Below are 14,490 nucleotides of genomic sequence, written 5' to 3'. Positions count from 1 at the left end.
GCTGCTGTCCGGGACCTACCTGGACTCGGGAGCCTGCCGCCAGGCAGGGGCCCCGGCTCCTGCCGCACACACGAGGGGCGCTCACCCCGAGGTCGCAGTGCCAGGCCCGAGGCCAGGCCCCAGTGGCCCCTAGGCTGACTCTTGGGAACAGCCCCCCAGGGCTGCGGCCACCCCCACAGGCTCTAGCCGCACCCAGATGTCCCCAGTGTTCAAAAACCAGGGGGTGGAGGGCACAGGGTGTGTGCTGTGGGCAGGGAAACTGCGGAAGGGCTCTGCCTCCTGTTCTGGAAGCTTCTATCTCATGTCACCGATTCCCGGGCCTCTGTGACCAGGCAAGGACGTGGAACTTCCCAGGAGCCACCGGGAGAAGAGCTGCTGGCTTTCCAGCATCCGGCCTGGTACTGCCTGCCCTGGGCCACGCCAGCTCCACCTCCGACCCTTGGTGCATCCCAGCGACATTCCCTCGATTCTCCCAAAAGCACGGCTCAGCTCTTCCTGACGGCTACGACCAGGGCCTGGCGGGAAGCTGAGGGCATGAACCCTGATGGCTGAATGCACAGGGGCAGGGGGCACCTGAGGGGGCCAAGCCTTCCAGGAACGCAGCCCTGCAAGGTAGAGGGTGCTGGGAGTGCACACGATCGCCCAGCCCTCGGGAGGGTGTCACTGAGCCACCCACACCTGACCCCTGCTCTGGCATGAAGACACAGCACAGGCGCTGACCCCAACGTGCAGCTGACATCAGGCTAACCAGGACAGGAGCCAGCCACCACCAGCCCAGCAGCATGGCAGGCATGGGCAGAGACGACTGCCTGCCAGGCCAGGAGGGGCCACTCAGCCAAGCCTAAGACCCTGGTGGTGCGCCGTAAGGCCAACCCCTGCCAGAAGCCTCGCAGACAAATCTCCGCCCCTCAATTCCCTCTGCAGGATTCAAGCATACAGGCTGACCGCCTCCAGCTTCCAGAGACACCATCACAGGGGCTGAGGTGTAGCCCCACACACACAGCTCCCATCCAGGGTCCCCAACACCACTCCTCATGGCAGTGCTGTATGGGGCTCCCGATGGAGGGCCCAAGAGCAACACTGTGGAGTGGGATCCCACTGCCTGCGTCTGGGCCCCCTATGACCTGCGCTGCAGCCTCCTGCCCTGAAGGCCAGATCCCCCCGTGGCACCCGGATCCTGCATAAAAACAGAAAGTAAAAGGACAGGAGAAAACCACCTGAATGTCACACTTCACCCACGAACCAGCCTGGCCAGGGGGCAAAGCACCACGCCACCCACGCCCAGTCAAACCCATCAACACCAGCCAGTACTCATCAATACTGCCCACAGCACCACGGCGCCGGCCGCTGCTCCTGGAGGCTCATCAACACCCCTCAATACCACTCAATGCTTATCAATACTGGCCAGTATGTACCCACACCTGTGTCTCTGAGGAGGAAGCAGGTGTGGGAAGGCCACCCCTGGCCCTCCTGAAAAGACTCTGCAGTGAGGAGGCCGTGAGCTCCCGAGCCGAGGAACCTGCGGCAGGACTCCTGTGGCCCTGCACTCCCCGGGGTGGCCCTGCCAGGGCCCCGTGCCACAGGGACCTCCTGCGGCTCCTTGTTCCAAGGCTGCCCCAGTTCAGGACAGACACCTGAGGCCCAGCACCTGGTTCTCCTCCAGGGGCCTCTGTTTCAGAAACAGCCCTGGGGCAGGTCTGCCCACCATCTGCACCATCCTGGGGCCACAGTGCACCCACAAAGCAGCCCCCTGCTGGGCCACACCTGCCCCACTGACAGCCAGCGTCCGAGTCCTGGAGCCCCCACCCAGGGTGACGCCGGAGGCCCTGGGCACCTCACGCCAGGGAGCTGACCTCCTACAGCCCTCCTGGCTGGCCGGTCAGGGTCAAGGGCTCCAGCTCTGTACCTCCCCCACACGCTCCGAGGTGAAGGCACTCGGCTCCCAGAGGGGCCTGCGCTGTCCAAACCCAGGACCCACACTGCTTTTCCTCATCAAAAACTCACAGCCACACACGGCTCTCAGCACAGCAACACAAGGACAGTCTCCAGGTTCTCACCCTGCAGACGCTTAACCTTACGTTATAAGAAAGCACTCAACAGACCCACGAGGGAAGTGAGTGCAGCGCACGTGGGAAGCTTGCGCTAGCTTCCTATTTTCCTATAAAGCTAAGACTGTTCTAAAATAAAAATTCATTTTAAAGAAATTGGGGTGAGGTGAGGGCAGCAGCCCCCAGGTTCTCTGGAGCCATCAAGTCCTGGGGTGGGGGCTGCACGGTGGCGGCCCGATGACCCCAGAACCTCTTGGCCACATGTCAACACCCTGTCTCTGGACACACATCACCAGCTGCTTGCTGGATCCTCCCTCCTGTTGGCCATGCCTGCCCACTCGGCCCTGAACCACGTGTGTGCTGGGCATCGGTCCACTCTGGAGAGGGACCAGGGTTGCCCTGGCACACTGGGGGTCACCACGGGCTGGGACCTGCCCCCCCGCCAGACAGCCACAGTGGGTCTCTGGGCACTGGGGTTCCCAGGAAGTCCCAGGGGACCCCAAGATGTGCCAGGACCAAGCGGCTGCCCCCGTTCCTTCCCCAGCCTCGGCACCTGGTCCCCATCCCCGCTTGCTCAGACCCAGGCTCGGTGGCCACCAACCCTCCACGTGCCTCCACTGGGCAGCCCTGCTGGGCCAACTGGTCTGTTCCCCTCCCCCACAGCCTCTACCAGGACAGTGTGTCCCAAAAGACCCTCCTCACCAACCTCATCTCTCCCTCTCCACAGCAGCCCCTAAAGCCGCTGCCCAGGAAGGAGCTCCCCAACCACCAGAAGGGCACCCTCAGGCTGGGCAGTCTCACCAGCCCTCACCCTGCCCTGTCCCCGTAAGCCCTGATTACTCCAGGCTCGAGTGGCCATCTCATGACAAAGCTGTCCTGCCATAAGTCCCCAGCACAGCCATCTGGGCATTGGTGAGATGCCCCCCTTGGCTGTCCAGGCCTGGAGGCCCCTGTGCTGCCCAGCCAGGAGCTGACATGAACGAAGGCTGTGCACAGCCTGACCTGGAGCCTTCCGGTCCTGAGATACAGCCGCCTGCCACCCAGAGGGAACTGAGCCCCTGCCCTTCAACGGCAGAGAAGGCAGGCCCCCAAGAGGGGCTACACAGCAGCGTGGAGCCACTGGGCTGAGAGCATGGGGCCACCAGAACCTCCCTCAGACAGACACTGCCTGTCACCCATGGACTGATACAGGTCCTCCGACGACAGCGCCCCAGACAGACACCGCCCAAGTCACCCACGAGCCGTTACGGCACCTCCGACGGCAGCATCCCTGTGAGCCAGGGAGCCACGGTACTCCACAGGGCCTGCGGGGCCGCATCACAGCTCAGAGGACACAGTGTAGGGGCTGCGATCAAAGGCACGGATTTGCCAGCAAGATTCCTCTCCAGGACACCCGTGGAGCCGTACGTTTCCCTGTTTATTCAGGGAGCACATGCACATGCCCTGTGAGCTCCAGGACCCCCAGAACACCACCTTCCCGGCTCCTACCACGCGTGGGGTATCAGGGCTACACCCTTCCTCTCCTTCTCAACAGGACACTCTACACATGACACCACTCGACAGGCAACCTCGGACGCCTCTGAGGCTCACGCCAGCCATGCAGACAGGGCAGCCCAGCAGCCCTCACACCACAAATGGGTGGCAGGTCAGGGTGACACGGGTGGGCAGGGTGACACGGGTGGCGGGGCAGGGTGGCATGGGCGGGCAGGGTAGCATGGGTGGGCAGGGTGGTATGGGCCACACCAGGCCTGGGGAGTTGATGGTGGTGCCAGGGGAGGGTGCAGAAGGGGCCTGGTCCCAATACCACCCACACCTCTCTCAGGGCCGTAGCCCCAACTCCTCCCCATCCAAACCAACTGGGCTTCCCTCAGGGCCATCCTCACTCTCCTTCAACGCACATAAGAACTGGCACCGCCTGGGGCCACCCAGAGAGACAACTCAAGGTTAATGTTTGGCTTGACAAAAGGCCACCCAAGAGATTTCTGACTTTACAGGAAAAAAACTGAACGTTTCCTCATGGGAGATACCACATGGAGTGTGTGGCTGGACGGGCTTCTGGAAGGGACGGTCAGTGACGCAGGTGGCATCTTGTGGGTTACCCCGACCCAGTGTGGGGGAGAGTAGTGGGCCCTGGCCACTGCAGCCGACAATGGAGGACCTGGGGGGCCAGACACTCCCAGCACAGAGCTCCTACCCACAACTACCAAAATCCAGCGACCACCAGAGGACCCCGGTACTCCGACCAGCGTTCCCTCAGGCGATGCAGTTCAACCACAGAACCCGGAGGACACCACCTGCTGCCTCCACCACCTCCTGGCCACCCCTGGGCCCTGAGCCAGGCCTGCACCGTCAGCACCACCCGGACGGAGCCCTCTCCAGCCCTGAGTGGAGGGGAAAACAAGAAGTCCTTCTAGAAGGAGAGTCACTCGGGTAAACACCTCACAGGGCACACGCCTTTGACTTGGGCACTGCGTGGGGAGCGCCAGGGCACAGCCGGGCACAGAGCGCTGCCTGAAGGGTTCTCAGCAACACTAGTGGTACCAGCCATACGCCTCTTGGCTCAGGGACGCCACCATCAGCTCAGACCAGGTCACACTCTGGGGGCAGTGGCCACAGGAAGTTGAAAGGGCTAGTTACAGTCAGAGGAGAAAAACTGCCAGGCGAGCCAGGTGTGGCTGAACAGCCACCTCTGAGCTCCAAAGGAAGAGACTGGGCCTCTTGAGCCTGGGGCCCGTTTCCTGGAGAGCGTGACTACTTCTGTCCAGGATTCCTCCAGAAAAAACGTATTAACAGAGTGACTGTTAACAGTGGCTGTCTGCTGGATAATGGAACCTTACACTACAAACGTCCAAAGAGTGGGGAGCTCCCAGCCCTTGGAGGAGGCAGACAGGACCAGCCAGCACCTCCAATCTCCCCAGGACGTGGCTGGGGCCGGTTCTGCGCCAAGCCCACAGGACTGGGCCAAGGCTCATCCCACTCAGCAGACGGACAGGACCAGCCCACAGTCCCGTGCACCCGGGGCCAAACCTCCCCTCCCCCACTGCCATGTTCTCAGGTTAATGACAAGTGTGCAGAAGGAAAGATCCTACTCACTGATATTCCCAACCACATGTCCACCTCTCAGAACTAACAGCTGCCCTGGTCAAGGCTGACAGGACGAAGTGCATGCTGCGGACATGGCAGACACCTCAAAAACGGCCAGGCAGGTGGACAAGGCACCCCGGACAGTGAGCAGATGCAGCCCCCACTGCATGTCCCTCCCAGAGTTCTGCAGAGGACGCCACCATGGAAGCAGGTGCTCAAAGATGGGCGACAGAATCACAGAGGGCAAAACGAGTCTGCAGAGCTGACAGTGCCAACCAGGAGCCAAACCCAAACCCCAGAGGGAGGTGGCCATGTCTGGGCGGGCAGGGGAGACCTGGTGCTGAGGCCCAGGGCAGAGCCACGCCCTACAAAGTTCCAGGACACAGAACGAGGGACCCCCAAACCGCAGCTGTCATCCTCAGCTGCAACGGCAAATAGTTACCCCACGGTGCTGCCCCAACCCTGCCCCAAGCCGCAGACGGGTACACAGACGCGCACAGGCCACGCGCTAGGAGCTCAGCGAGGACGCCCGCGGCGCGGGCCCAGCCACCAGCGCCGTTTTCTTCCCGAGGGACGTGTGCTCCCTGCCGAGCTCCTACAGAAACGGTGGAGAGGACTTGGGGGGGGGGGGTGCTCGGGCTCCACGGAGCACCGTGCGCACCCGCCGCCTCGGCCCTGGCTCCAGGCCCTCTAGCCCCAACTCTCAGGGCTTCACCTCCCCACTCAGGGAACCGGGAAGGGCGCGACCGCCTTCCCTTTTCCCCACTGGAAGGGAATTCTGTCCCGGCAATCGCGGAGACTACAGCAAAAGGGCTCTGGCCCCGGCCGGGCTTCTGGACACCGGTGCCCTTGGAGGCCGCCAGAGAACGCTCCAGCTTTGGCCCGGGGATCAAGCGCGCGGGCTCTGCCTTTGCAGCCGGGTCGAGGGAGAGAGAGGCTCCGCGGAGCGGCCCGGGCCGGCCCAGGACGCGGGCGCTGCAAGATGGCGATGGCCGTGCGCCCGGCGTCCGCCCGTGCTCCCTGCTTCCGCGGCTGCAGCCGGCGAGGAAGGCGCCCCGGGACCCGGGCCGGCACAGGCAGAGGCAGGTGGAGGCGCCGGGCCGGGCCGGGACCTCGCGGAGTTCGCGGGAGCGGAGACCCCCGGGGCCCTCCCGCGTCACCGCCGGGGGCTGCGCTTTGGGCCCGGTCTGAGGGCGGCGGCCTCCTCCACGGTCAAACCCTGCGCCCGGGCCCCGTCCCCTTCCCCCACAGCGCGCGGCCGCGGTCGCCAGCAGCCTCAGGGCGGGAGGGGGCGCGCCCCCGCGAGTGGCCCGGGAGCGCGCGCCCCAGGACACCCGTAGCTGCGCACGGCGCAGCTCCCACCCCGGTCCCGCAGGCCCAGCCGCGGTGTCGTGACCGGGGACGGGGTAGCGGCCGGGGATCGGGACTCGGGACTCGGGGTGCCGTCCCGCGTCCCATGGGGCTGGGGTCGGTGGAGCAGCCTGGAGGCCCACGGGCCCCTTTGTGTCACCTGCGCGGGCCGCGGGCGGGGAGGGCACACGGCGGCGCTCGCTCACACGCAGCGGCCCGCGCATGCGCATGACCCTTGCCGCGGTCCCGCCCCCGACCGCGGCCACGCGCGGACGACAGCGCGCACGCGCACTGCACAAAAGCCGGCGGCCCGCGGGCAGCAGCTCGGCTCCGTCTCGCGCCCCCGCCCGCGCGGCCCTTCGCCCTGCCCTTCTGCCCCGCCCGGGTGGCCGGAACGCGCGCGCGGCCTTTACTGAGCGGCAGGCCCTTGTTGAGCAAGTGCGGAGCTGCCCATCGAGAGGCGCGCGAGCGGTCAAAATCGACCACTCAGCGCGTTGCGCCGCCGCGAGTCCGGCGCGCGGGCGGCCTGGAAAGCTGTCCGCTGCTCCGCCTGCCTCCGCCTGCGCCGGCTTCGCTGCCGCGCCGAGCCTCCGCTTCGCGCCAGCGAGCCGCGCTCCGACGACCGCGGGCGGGGATTACGGCGGCGCGCGGCGGGGCCTCAGTGTTGGTCTCCCGGTTCCCGCGGGCGCATCGGACTCACGCGGGCGGTTTCCAGCCGCCCCGCCGGCGCGCCGGGCGGGGCGACGGCGGGAAGCGCATCGGGCTGGCCCGCGGAGGCCCGAGGCCGGGTAAGTGTTCCAGACACCCTAACCGCCTGTCCCCGAGAAGGCGGGCAGGCTCGCCGGGCCTCAGCGCACCGCTGGGCGGGAGTGCCGCCGCTCCGGAGGCTCCTGCGGGACGGCGCCGGGCCCGGAAGCCGAGGCAGGGTCGCTCACGTCAGCGCCCGGAACGGACCCGAACGTAAATGGCGCTCCTCCGCGCAGCGGCCGCCCTGCCCTTCTCCTCCCCGCCTCCCTCTGCTTCGCTTTTTCTGGCCCCAGTGCCTGCCCGCCTGAAGAGCTTGAAACCTTGCGGTGCCTGCTGTCCCCGGGCTAGGGGGCACCGAGGCCGCGGGTTCCCCCCATCGCCCCCACCCGGGCCCTGATTTACCGTCCAAGAGCCGGCCGCACATGGGGCCCCGGGAGGAGAAGCGCGCCCGTCCCAGTTCGTCCCCAGCCGGGGAGGACCCCGACTCCGGGAGGGGCCGCGTCCTGCCCGGCCCAGCGCGCTGTTCCCGGCCCGGGAAGTTCAGGGCTGGAGAACCCCCTTCTCGACCCCGTTTCTCCTTTAACAAGAGTAGGGATTGTAGCCAGCTCTGCTTCTGCCCGCTGCGGGAGACGCCCCGACCCGGGAGGGCCCGAAAGTCCCTTCAGGGAGAGGCCGCACCGGGCCTGCTCACCCAGGGGCTGCCCCTGCAGACTCTCCCGAGGGGCCCAGGGATATTCCTCGCGCCGCGAGTGGACGCTTCCATCCACCCCGTGGGGAGTTGTGGGGAGGGCCTCTGCGCGTGGCTACTCTGAGCACACTGGAATGATCAGATGGTTGCATAATTTGAGAAACCACAGCCTGGAGACGGAATGATGCAGACTCCTATCCGAGAGACACCTGCTCTAGTTTCGCTGTGGTTCGTGAGGACGCGTCCTAGGCTGCCCTGAGAAGCCCATGTCTGCCCTTCCAGGCCTGGGAAGACCTCTGACCCCACTGACAGTGCTGGGCCCTCAGTCGGGCCTGCCATGCGTACCACTTTCTGTTCTAAGACCGGGCTGCCCAGCTGTGGCCTGGAGGAAACCTGGCAGGTGTCACCAGAGCTTTGGGGAGGGTGGGGCCCTGTCAGGGAAGCCCAGTGGGAGTCATGAAGGAGGGAACACGTGTGGAGCCCTTGTAGGGGGAGGGGCAGCCCTGCCGAGATCTAAGAAAATTCCAGAAAAATGAGCAGCAACCTCCAAGGCCAGACATCGGTGCAGGGGACAAGGGGTCTCAGATGGAGGGGCCTAGGTGAGGCTGCCGGGAAGGGATGATGTGGTTGGTGGAGTGCACAGGCAGGGACCTCACTGGACTTTCCTATCTGCTCGGCATGGACAGGCAGCCCAGGAGAAGGCAGCAGGGACATGCCACCCCCTCTTTCCCCAGGGAAGCTGGGGACAGACGGGTCCCAGGCACTCCATCCTCTGCAGCAAGTCAGGTTGTGATTTACTGGGCATTGGTGAATAAAATGGAGAGGCTTCTGGGGAGAAATTCCTGGCTCCCACGTGGACTGGCAGAGCTCAACAGGCAGCCACGTGGCTGAGTGTCCAGCAAACATCACATAAGGCTTTGGGTTCTGTAGGTGAGGCTGCCCTGAGCAGCAAGCTCAGTCCAGAAGAGCAGTTCCTCTCCAGGATCCATTTCCTGCACACTTTTATGTCCAGTGTAGCTGGAGCAGAGCTCGCTGGAATTCCACAGGCAACTAAGAACGGAGAGGGATGCATGCCAGCCAGGGATCCGTCGTCTTCCCCATCAGCACGCCCCATGGCCTCCGTCTGCACAGTGTCCCTCTGCACAACTTGTCAGTGCGTTATCACGACTCTTACTTGGCCCTGGCCCGTCCCACTGTCCTGGCTTGTTCCAAGTGCTTCCTTCTCCAGCTGTGGTTCTGGCTGCAGAGCTGTCTGCTCCCCACGTTGGGCAACTCCAGCCAAGATTCCTACACCCAAATGTGACCGTGTTGCTCACAAAGAAGCCTCAGTTTTGTGTGCACCCAGCCGTGTGCACAGCTCATCCCAACCCCAGTAGGTGCCGCCTGCCTCTCCCACCTCCAGTCCTTGCCATGATGAGCAGATGACCCCCGCCCTCCAGGGTCAGTGTTTGGCTGCTCTTGTGCCTGCCCACCTGCCTCCCTGTGCCCGCGCCTGTCATGCGCCTGCACACAGGAGGGTCTTGTGGCGTTTGCCCTACACGGATGGGCTGTCCTAGGAGCTGCTGGAGAGTCACCTTGGTGGGGATGCCAGAGGCCTGGGCACCAGGTTCCCCCTGGCCAGCCTTCATTCCCACACGGGGTATTTTTGTCCATCACGTGGGACAACCTAGGATTGGGGGAAAACTCAGTCCACTCTGAAGAAGCATCGGCATTTTGGATGGACGAATGCTGCTTCATGCGACTCCAGGTCAATGGACTATATTCAACTCGCGTATTTATGAGTGCTCCTGTGTACCAGCCACGTGTGAAAGAAAAACTCCAAGTTACTTGACACCAGGACAAACCAGGTAGATCACTGCGTCTGGTTCCTCCTCTTTCTGCTAACTCTCCTGGACCACCGTTCTGATTTCTGGCACAGAGTCGGGGGCAAGCTCATCAGTACCCAGAGCGTCTGGTGTGCAGCCAAAGGCCCCCATTTTATCAGTCGGTGTGTTCAGTATCACACTCAAGACAAGGGCCACCCTATTACTTCACATACCTCAAATACAAAAAGTGCCTGGGAACGTTGATGAGGTGTTAAAGGAAACCACTGGTGTTGTCAGTCATGTACACACAGAAAAAAAGTCATTTTTATTTATTTATTTATTTTGAGACAGAGTTTCGCTCTTGTTGCCCAGGCTGGAGTGCAATAGTGCAATCTCAGCTCACTACAACCTCAGCCTCCCGGGTTCAAGTGATTCTCCTGTCTCAGCCTCCCGAGTAGCTGGAATTGTAGAACACCCATCACCACGCTCAGCTAATTTTATGTATTTTTAGTAGAGATGGGGTTTCACTGTGTTGGTCAGGCTGGTCTCAAACTCCTGACCCTCAGGTGATCCACCCGCCTCAGCCTCCCAAAGTGCTGAGATTACAGGCGTGAGCCACTGCGCCCGGCCAAAAACAACCAAGAAATTTTTAACAATAAAATGACCAACAAGTAAACTTAAAACAAAAATGGACAAATATCTAAAATATTTTAAAATGTATATATTTTAATTGGCAAATAATCATATATATTTATTGTTTACAACTTGTTTTAAAATATGTATACATTGTGGAATGGCTAAATCAAGTTAATTAACATGCACTAACTCACATACTTGTTTTTTGGTGTGGTGAGAACACTTAAAATCTACTCTCAGCAATTTTCCAGCACACGATATATTGTTACTAACTATAGTCATCATGTCCTACTATAGATCCCTAGAACTTATTCCTCCAATGTAACTGAAATGTATCCCTTGACCAACATCACTGCCCAGCCCCAGCGCCAGATAAACACCATTCTACCCTCTGCTTCTGCGAGTTCAGCTTTTCTAGATTTCACCTGTAAGTGAGATCATGCAGCACTTGTCTTTCTGTGCCTGGGTTTTTCACATAACGCCCTGGTTCATCCATATTGTCATATATGGCAGCATTGTCTTCCTTTTTAAGGCTGACTGGTGTACCATTACATATACACACCACATTGTCTACCTAAAATATTTTTAATACAATTGCTGAACACTGCCACATAACTTGTATAACTGCTATAAAGGCTTGGTTTTCAGCCATAAGATGGGAAGAGAAATAACATCTACCTGCAGGGTGACTGCAAGCTGTAAAGTGCCACAAAGCCCAGGGGAGCCCAGAACCGCCGCTGCAGGACAGGTCCTCTGGAAGCGGACAGACCTGCCTTGTTACTTTAGCCCTCCAGAGTCCAGTTTAGCCAGTGATGAAATGAACACAAAAGAACACCTTTCTTGTAGGATTGCAAAATGATACAGAGGATGTCTTCATCCATTCTGTGCTGCTATAACAGACTGCTACAGAGTGGGTAACTTATAGTTTACAGACGCTTGTTGGCTTATGGTTCTGGAGGCTGGGCAGTTCAACCTCAAGGGGCTGCATCTGGTGAGGGCCTTCTTGTTGCATCTTCACATCACAGAATAGCAGAAGGGCAAAGAGAGAGAAAGGAAAGGGTGCTGAACGCACCCTTTTATAAGAAGCCCACTCCCATTATAACAGCACCAGCCCATTCAGGAGGGCAAAGCTCTCGTGGCTGAATTGCCTCTCAGAGGTTCCTCTCAGATGATCTTAAGATCATCACAATGACAATCAAACTTCAATATGAATTTTGGAGGGGACAATTATTCAAACCAGAGCAGAGAGGGATGGCAAATGTTCTGAAAACAAGCCTAGAAATTGATCTTAGAAATAGTGCAAAAGTAGATTTCCACTTCTGTCTTTACCTGTGATGGTCTAACCCCAAAAGCCTCCCAGAACAGAACTTGTGAACACAAGATAGAAACAACAAACTTTTGATGCACAGCTGAGCTCACAAGGACGTCAGGGATGTGACAGGAACCAGAGACAAACAGAAGACTGAAAACCAGGTCTTGAAGTGTGATAGCCAAAGGGCAGCAGCCCGGGAGAATGTTGGTCTGGAGTCTCGGGATTTAAGTCTCCACACTCACATGGGAAAGGAGACGAGGCCTCCCTGGACCCACGTGAATCGGGAACTGGAACAAGGGCACTCAAAGGGCTACACCCTCAGGAGAGATGTGAACAAATGTGCCCACAGAAATAGGATGAAAATAGGAAGAAAATAGGATGGTTCTGTGTTTGCCTGCCTGTTGTGGTTCTGTGAGACACAAACAGTTTTGTTGGAAATTGATAATCAGGACTCAGAGTCTCGTTAGACTTCAGGTATTGAATTTCTCTTTTTTGAGACAGGGTCTAGCTGTGTTGCCCACGCTGGTTTTGAACTCCTGGGCCCAAGTGATCCTCCTACTTTGGCCTCCCAAAGTGCTGGGATTACAGGAATGAGCTACCGTGCCCAGCCTAGGTATCAAATTTTCACAGGTTTCACAGTTCAGGCCTTACCACCCCTGCAGCAAATAACTTGATATAAAACCTGGGCCCAGGCCAGTAAGACCCTTGATGCCCATGACACAAGCAGGCACAGTGATAGAAGCAAAATCACATAGACATTCTCAATCTAGCCCCCTCCGATTCCTACCCATAAAACCCATTGAAGATGAATTTACAATCATAAAGTACAAGACATGCAAAGAAAGAACCACATGAGGGAAGTCAACAGATGTGTGAAAGCAGGAACGGACTCCCCCACCAAAGGTCTTCAGAAGGTGAATCGAGCAAAAAAGAGAACATTAATTAAACATGTTTAACATGGTTAAGAATTACAGTAATAAAAGAAGTAAATGAGGCTGGGCGCGGTGGCTCACGCCTGTAATCCCAGCACTTTGGGAGGCCAAGGTGGGTGGATCACCTGAGGTTGGGAGTTCGAGACCAGCCTGACGAACAAGGAGAAACCCATCTCCACTAAAAATACAAAATTAGCTGGGCGTGGTGGCGTATGCCTGTAATCCCAGCTACTCGGGAGGCCGAGACAGGAGAATTGCTTGAACCCGGGAGGTGGAGGTTGCAGTGAGCCGAGATTGTGCCATTGCACAACAGCAAAGACAACAAAACCGAAAATAAAAAAAAAAAAAAAAAGTACATGAACAAGAATACGATTGCAAGGGAATGGGGGAAGAATAGGCAGTTTTGAAGAACTAAATGGAATATCTAGAACGGAAAACCATACTTGCTAAAATTAACTCAATGAGTGAGTTAAAAAGCAATTTAGACCCAGCTGAAAGCTGAATTTGTGATATATGCAGAAATTACTTCTGGTGTGAGGCAGAGCATGATGACAGAATGAGGGGATCCCAGACATCTTTGAGAGTTCCATTCTGAATGATTAGAAGAATGAGGAAGCAACAATATTTAAAAAGATAATGACAAGAAAGTTCTATACTTCATGAAAAATGTGAATCCTAAGATTCAAGAACACTGTGAGACTTGAACTGGGGGAAAAAAAATGAAACTACACTTCTACGTTTTGGAGTAAAACTACAGAATACAAAAGACAAAAAAAAAAAAAAAATTAAAGTGAAAAAGAAAACCACTCAGATTACACCAAAAGCAGTTATCATGAAAGCAGCCTTATCAATTACAATGATAAAAGCCAAGCAATATTCAAATATCTATTTTTTTAAAGTCTCCAGATAAAATAAGTAGTAACACAGGATTCTATACATAGCATTATTTGTTATCTATTGGGGCATAATAAAAGTCCCTAAAACTTTGCAGCTTAAAAAACATTCAGTATCTCACCATTTCCATGGGTCAGGAATCCAGGCATGGCTTGAGTCCTCTGCATGTCGGCTTCTCCCTAGACTGCAATTAGGACCATGGCACACAGCATCTGTGGCGCCATCTGAAGGCTTGCCTGGGGAAGTCTGCATCTGAGCTTACTCTTCATGGGCTGTTGGGCAGAGGGACCCTAAGCTCCCAGCCATGTAGGCTCTCCCATGGAGCAGCTTCTCTCAACAAAGCACGCCTGACAAGAGGACAACACACACTCTTCTAGGAAGAAGAAAGCCACAATCTTTTTTTAAAAAAGCAAAGCAATATTTGTGTAATTGCCACTTGGTTTGGAAAGTGGAACACTGTGTCAAAAACCCCTCCAAAGCCCCACCAGTAACTGCCCTCCTCCTTCTCCCCAGTGCAACGACTGCCCTCACTTCTTTTTTTCAACTTTTAAAGTTTGTGGTAAAATGCATATAACTTAAAATTACAACCTTAATCATTTTAAGTGTACAGTTTGGTGGTGTTAAATACACTTGTGATGTGCAACCATCACCACCATGCATCTGTGTAGAACTCTTCCCATCTTGCAAAACTGGAACTCTGTCTCCATTAAACAATAATTCCTCATTTCCCTTCCCCTGGCCCTGGTACCCACCATTCTACTTTCTGTTTCTATAATTTTGACTAGTCTAACCACCTCATATAAGTGGAATTCTGTAGTAGTTGTATTTTTGGCAACTGGCTTATTTCACTTAGCACAGTGTCCTCAAGATTCATCCATGTTGCAGCCTGTGTCAGAATCTCATCTCTTTTTTTGTTTGTTTGTTTTGTTTTGTTTTGTTTTTTGAGACAGAGTCTCACTCCGTTGCCCATGCTGGAGCGCGGTGGTGCGATCTC

The 14,490-nt window shown here is 57.4% G+C and overlaps 1 protein-coding gene and 1 pseudogene across 7 annotated transcripts in view; one reads left to right on the top strand and one right to left on the bottom strand.

Annotated features, from left to right (window-relative positions):
• The window catches only part of CTBP1 (C-terminal binding protein 1), a 38,219-nt gene extending 28,876 nt beyond the window's left edge, over nucleotides 1-9,343 (bottom strand). The window contains exon 1 of one of the 6 annotated variants that reach the window (XM_009203426.2): nucleotides 7,921-9,343. The gene's annotated coding sequence lies outside the window, so the exon portion shown is untranslated. Of the gene's footprint in view, nucleotides 1-19; nucleotides 5,859-6,642; nucleotides 6,718-6,895; nucleotides 7,116-7,631; nucleotides 7,835-7,920 lie in introns of those variants that run through there. The other 5 variants (XM_009203376.4, XM_003890913.4, XM_009203310.4 and 2 more) reach the window with 5 other exon arrangements.
• Nucleotides 8,530-9,382, top strand: LOC103882913 (annotated as a pseudogene). The gene has a single exon (XR_644905.4). The product of XR_644905.4 is annotated as an uncharacterized LOC103882913 (transcript).
• Nucleotides 9,383-14,490: the final 5,108 nt, after the last annotated feature.

The sequence above is a fragment of the Papio anubis genome, chromosome 3, assembly GCF_008728515.1.
Source record: "Papio anubis isolate 15944 chromosome 3, Panubis1.0, whole genome shotgun sequence".
NCBI lineage: Eukaryota > Metazoa > Chordata > Mammalia > Primates > Cercopithecidae > Papio > Papio anubis.
This window is presented reverse-complemented; position numbering and strand designations above follow the sequence as displayed.